Raw genomic sequence first — 5,415 nt, 5'->3', positions numbered from 1 at the left:
TAGAAGGAGATTGTTAAGTGTGAGTGTGTGTTTTACCCATCCAGGCGGAAGTTATGTGCACAAAAGAGGAGAACGATTCGATGTGGCGTTAGGATTGAGGGTAATTAACTACGTATGGAGACATAGAGACCTTGAACGTGCATATGTGAGAGGCATACATGTATACGTGGGATGTGTGTGTGTGTGCACGCGCATGATCGAGATAAAAGAAAGAAGACATAAGTCATAAGATCAACGACATGGGAGAGACGGATCGGTATGACAATATGCATGCATGTGAGAATGCAGGGAAGAAGGCCCGGCAATTGAGCATGTGTTTTTGTCTTTAAGAGATAGTGGCGTGGGCTGGAGCATGCATCTATGGCGAGCAGAGGGAGTGAGGCGCAACGATTGTGCAAAAGAGACCAACCTATAAATGCATATGTATGGAGATACATATATAGTGTGGGTGATAGGAAGCAAGACTCCGTGCGAGAAAGAAATGTTGACGGAGAAACTACAAATAGATACAGAGATGGAGATGCTGGCTAGAGGGACATCCGCTAGTTTGGGTGTTGGAGATGACCGTCGGGTGGTTCAAAGGGTGAAGTTGTATATGTGTGTGAGAGGGCACTTGACTGCATGTAGAGAGAAACATATGTAGTGTGCGTGATAGGAATCAAGAGTGAGGGCGAGAAAGAAGGTTGATGGAGAAACAAATAATAGAAAGATAAAGATGCTAGCTAGTGTGCGTTAGAGATAGGAGACGAGTGGATCAGAAGGCTGGGTTATGTGTGTGGGTGTGAGAGAGATAGAGAGAGGGTGCATGTGAGTCACATACAAATAGATATCAGAGAGAAATGAGATCTAGAGAGACGAAGTTTTGTGTCTGCGAGAGAGAAAGATATTTCACAACGAGAGTGATAGCTAGAGAGACATATGAGGGAACGCAAGATATCTCTAGGGAGAGAGGGTGTGTGTGAGCGACATATAAGAGAACAATGGAGAAATATGAGACCCTGGGAGACAAAGTTTGTGTTTGTGTGTGAGAAAGAGATATTGAAGAGGAAGAGTTGTAGGTTCTCATATCTAAGGAGCGAAAGACATCTCTGTATGAGGGGTGTGTGAGTGGCACACATGGGAATAGTGGAGAGAAATGAGACCCTGGGAGACAAAGTTTTGTGTTTGTGTGAGAGAAAGAGATTCCACATGGAGAATCATAGTTAGAGACACATAGCAGGGAGCGAGATATACTTAGAGAGAGATAGAGTGATGAAGGTCGAGGGAGAGAGTATCGTCAGTGTGTTACGAAGATAAAAGATCATTGTCGACATACAGGTAGAACGAGAGATACCTGAGAGACGATGAACGTGTATAGGTCCAGAGAGATAGTCCTATATAAGCATGAGTGATAGCTATATGAGACGAATATCTGGATTAAAGAGGATTCGAATATTTAAACTGGAGATCACGATATCGATAATATCATAACGCAAATTGGTGTATCAAACATGCATATTCATTTGAATTTGGGCACACGTGTAATGTTATATAGTTTACCAATATTGGTGATCCATAGATTCTTCAATTACAAACAATGCATGGTTTATATGCAATTAATGTCTAAACGGGGTTACACTATATGTTGTGTGTGTGAAACACATTATACATGTTTGAGAAGTAAAAAAAACCCGCATGAAACACACATTAATTGAAGACAATTAGCGAGGACTGCATACATTGGATTTCAACATAAAGTGGTTTCAAATATTTGAAAATCAAAATTGATGGATACAACCTTATGAATCTGAGATCATGCCATTTGTAAACCATATCTATAATACCTAAATAGTTCATCCCCACTAACCTATTTCTCTTGACATGCAACCTATCCACATCAGCAGCAATGCCACATCAACATTTAGTTAGAAGCTTACAGCTGAGACCCACCACAGTACAAAACACACACGTTGGCTTCAGTTACTGCTAAGCATGCTTCAGTTACTGCTCTGGACCCATGACAGAACCTGCCCACGGACGATGGGTTGGGTTGGATTTCCTCTCTCTCCCCCGCTTTCCCCTGTCTCACTCCGACCCATACTCCCCGCTCTCCCCTCTCTCCTGCTTTCCCCTCTCTCAACTCTGGCGCGCCGCCTGCCCACGATCCCGTCTCACAAGTAGGAACAGTGGGCCGGCTCTCCCCTGTGTACGCCACGCCCTACCTCGCAGCCCCGACGGCGCTCCCCTCACCGCTCCCTCCTTCCTCGCCACGCCTCACTCCCATGCCGGCATCCGCCTTTCCTTCTGCCACACACTACTGATCCTGCCGCGGCGGCCACCTCCTTCCCTCCTCTCCCCTTCAACCTCATTCTCCATACTCGCGGTGCTTGCCATGGCTACTTCCAGGGAGCAGCGCCCAGCGGTGTCGGGGTTGGGGATCTCGTCGGGTTCAGAGGAGTCCGGTCGCCTCGATCCGAAGGCCATGTCATCGAGCGCGTCAGGCGGAGTTGCTGCAACGTCAGGCAGTGTCCATGGTGTAGCCAATCTATCCAAGAAGGCCACATGGAAGCTTCCTTTCCAAGTGCTCAGCCATGGCCTCACTGCTGTGCATCCCAAATTTGTGTCGGCAGCAGCGACAGTCCACCTCCTCCCACCAGATTGCACAAAGGTGTGCTCTTTGCTGTTGGTTATTGATTTGCTGCCAAGGACGGACGGCGAGGCTATCTGTCGACTTTAAGGTATCGTACTCTGTTCTTCAGAGTATTTCCTCTTTTCTTATAGTCATATATAAGTATATATTCTTATTAAAAAGGCCGTAGCAACCTTACACAGCCTACTGCTGCATCCTCTATGCTGCCCATTGCTTCCACCGGCCCACCCTGTCTATCTTCCCCGGTTATGATGTAAGTATGTGTAGCGAATAGCCAGCTGATTAATTGATGTCTGACGCTCCCTCTCCTAAATCCTAATAATTGTCCAGACGGCGCTCCGCTTCCTCTCCCCACCATCTCCACAAGAAACTAATGAATTGCCCTTTAAAGTCTGTTGGGCCTCACCTCATTTCGTCCCCACCGTCCTCCAGTACGGCTGGGTCTCTACCACACCACTCATGCTGCCTCCGGTGAGCAACTCCCTGCCATTTCCTCCATGTTATCTATGTATGATATATCGAAGATTGCATCATAAATTTGCACTTTCTCAGGTACTACGTGCTCGACGATGCCCAAGTAGCCATCTTCCTTGGTTTTCCCTCACTGCAAATACAGGCGCATTCAGTTTTTGCCTCCTAATGCTACATACTATTCCCAACTTCTCCTCGGTTGTTAATTCTGGAATTTTGCTACATTCGGTTTTTTGCTCGGTGCACTCTAATTCTTTATATGGAACGACTGAACACATATCGTATTCTGCTGGTACGTTTTATTGATCGATTGGCTTATCCCTTGAGAGAACTATATTATCTAAGTGCAGCTCAAAGGAACATGACCATAGTCCTTCCAAAAGATCCAACAAAGAGGATGGACAGCAGGAGTAAACCAAACATGCAGACCAAATAGGTACTTCAATTTTTAGTTCCAACATTTGTACCTTCCTATTTGTGTTACTTATAACTTTTGCAATGCTATGTTTCACAATACACACATGAGAACTTCCACTGTCCTATGGACGAAAAAACCCTTCAATTCATATGAACCTTTTGTTTCATGCAACAATACATCTATGCCATTGAATGCCACCACATGCATCTGGATGGATATGTTATAAACCAGACTCATGACTTGAAATTTCCTACAAATATTTACTATTTTGAGCGGCTCAACTATGTATGTAGTGTTATCACTGTGCCGGTGTTTAAAAGGGATCAGACCATGTTTGGTTGAAAATCTGGGCACTCTGCCTCAGAAAACGTGATGCCTGCACGATGAAAATTTGTGATTTGCCAGGCTAGCCTGATAGGTCAATATTTCATTCATGTCCTTGCTTGCTGCTATGTCGTTGAGTGGTTATAATTTTTTAAATACGAACCTTTTGCTGCTACTGCCTCAGATTACTCCCAGGCTGGTTCCGAACCATGTCCAAACACATGACTTGGAACAGCTGGGCCATGTTTTATAAGCTTGGGCGACATTTATCCATCTCTATATGATTCCTGAACTAATCTTCATATTTAGTTTACCAGCAAAGCTTTACAACCATGTCAGTGTGCCTGAGTAAGAAATGCCCACTATACTTCCATATTTTGATGTAATAAGACCAGACATGGTTCTCTCCCAATAATTAATAGGCATTCTGTAACCTATTTGACCCAAGCCTCTGATTGTGCTTTGTTACTATTCTTGCCTTACGAAGGTATAACATGCTGATTTTTCTTTATGTACATATACTAGATTCGCCATTCATGTAACAGAGCTAGACTGAAAGTTAATAGTACTCTTAATGCCAGATGTTAACATGAGGAGGAGACAATCAAATAGGAAGGTTCTTCATTGGTGGATTATGCTTAAATGCACCGTGTTTCTCTTTGCCTTTCCCCATGTTTTCCCCCTTAAACCACCCGAGTCCCCATTGCTCAACGTGTATTAGGGTATTTTTAGTCATAATAAATCTATAAATACCGAACTGTGTTTGTACCACATTTCAAATGTTAACATCAGAATCTCTATTATATTGTCATCTCTGCTCTTTAGCTATTCAGCAGTATAACCATTTACTTTACACTTTGTGGTTTAACCTATATGTGCTCCTCATAACAAGGGGTTTCAGCTTCTGCTATTATCCACTTTTGTACATTGTCTCAGCAATGATCTCTAATGAATTTGTTCATCGTTGATTCTGTTATACTGTAAATTAGTACTCCACGGCCATTCTCCCCTGCTTAGTCGTCGTCTACAAGGCTTGACTGATGAATGATGACTGATCACCTTGGCGATCTTTCTTCCCATTGATTATTCCTAGCTAGATAGCTTCCTGTGCTCAGAGAATTTACTAACCAATTCCTTTCATGTCAACTTAATTAGCTTTTACTGTTTCAGTTACTGGCGATGATGTAACAACTAGACTTCCATCCAGGCTAGCTCTAAGTTTCGTCTGTTGATCTCCTCTATTCACGGGCATCAAGTCAAGTATATTCGTTACTTCAATTTCGCTCAACAGAATATCCAAAAAATTATTGCAACAAAGTACCGCAGCAACGCGCGGGGGAATTATCTAGTTTATGTATAAATGGTGTTGTGCTTTTGAAAGTATATATAAAAAATGATGTATATAGAATGTAATTCCAATTGAAAATGGATCCCGCCCGAAAAAAATAGAATACAAACGGGATTCGAATTGAGTTGGCACGGTAAACGTGCACTCTGCAAAATTTGAACGAAGCGGGGAAAGTCGCAGTAACCGCCCGAAACCAAAATCTGTGAGATGGAAATCACTATTGCC

At 43.4% G+C, this 5,415-nt stretch overlaps 1 long non-coding RNA gene across 2 annotated transcripts; it reads left to right on the top strand.

Moving 5' to 3' along the window:
- The first annotated feature begins 2,270 nt into the window (after positions 1–2,270).
- Positions 2,271–4,652, top strand: LOC119280928. Of its 2 annotated transcripts, XR_005138240.1 has the most exons (4): positions 2,271–2,882; positions 2,960–3,100; positions 3,182–3,536; positions 4,424–4,652. It is a non-coding gene; the product is annotated as an uncharacterized LOC119280928 (long non-coding RNA). The 2 variants fall into 2 exon arrangements; XR_005138231.1 differs by having other exon boundaries at positions 2,271–3,100.
- The last annotated feature ends 763 nt before the right edge of the window (positions 4,653–5,415 follow it).

This window comes from Triticum dicoccoides, chromosome 1A (assembly GCF_002162155.2).
Source record: "Triticum dicoccoides isolate Atlit2015 ecotype Zavitan chromosome 1A, WEW_v2.0, whole genome shotgun sequence".
Taxonomy (NCBI): domain Eukaryota; kingdom Viridiplantae; phylum Streptophyta; class Magnoliopsida; order Poales; family Poaceae; genus Triticum; species Triticum dicoccoides.
The sequence above is the reverse complement of the archived record's forward strand: the minus strand, read 5'-3'. Positions and strand labels throughout refer to the sequence as shown.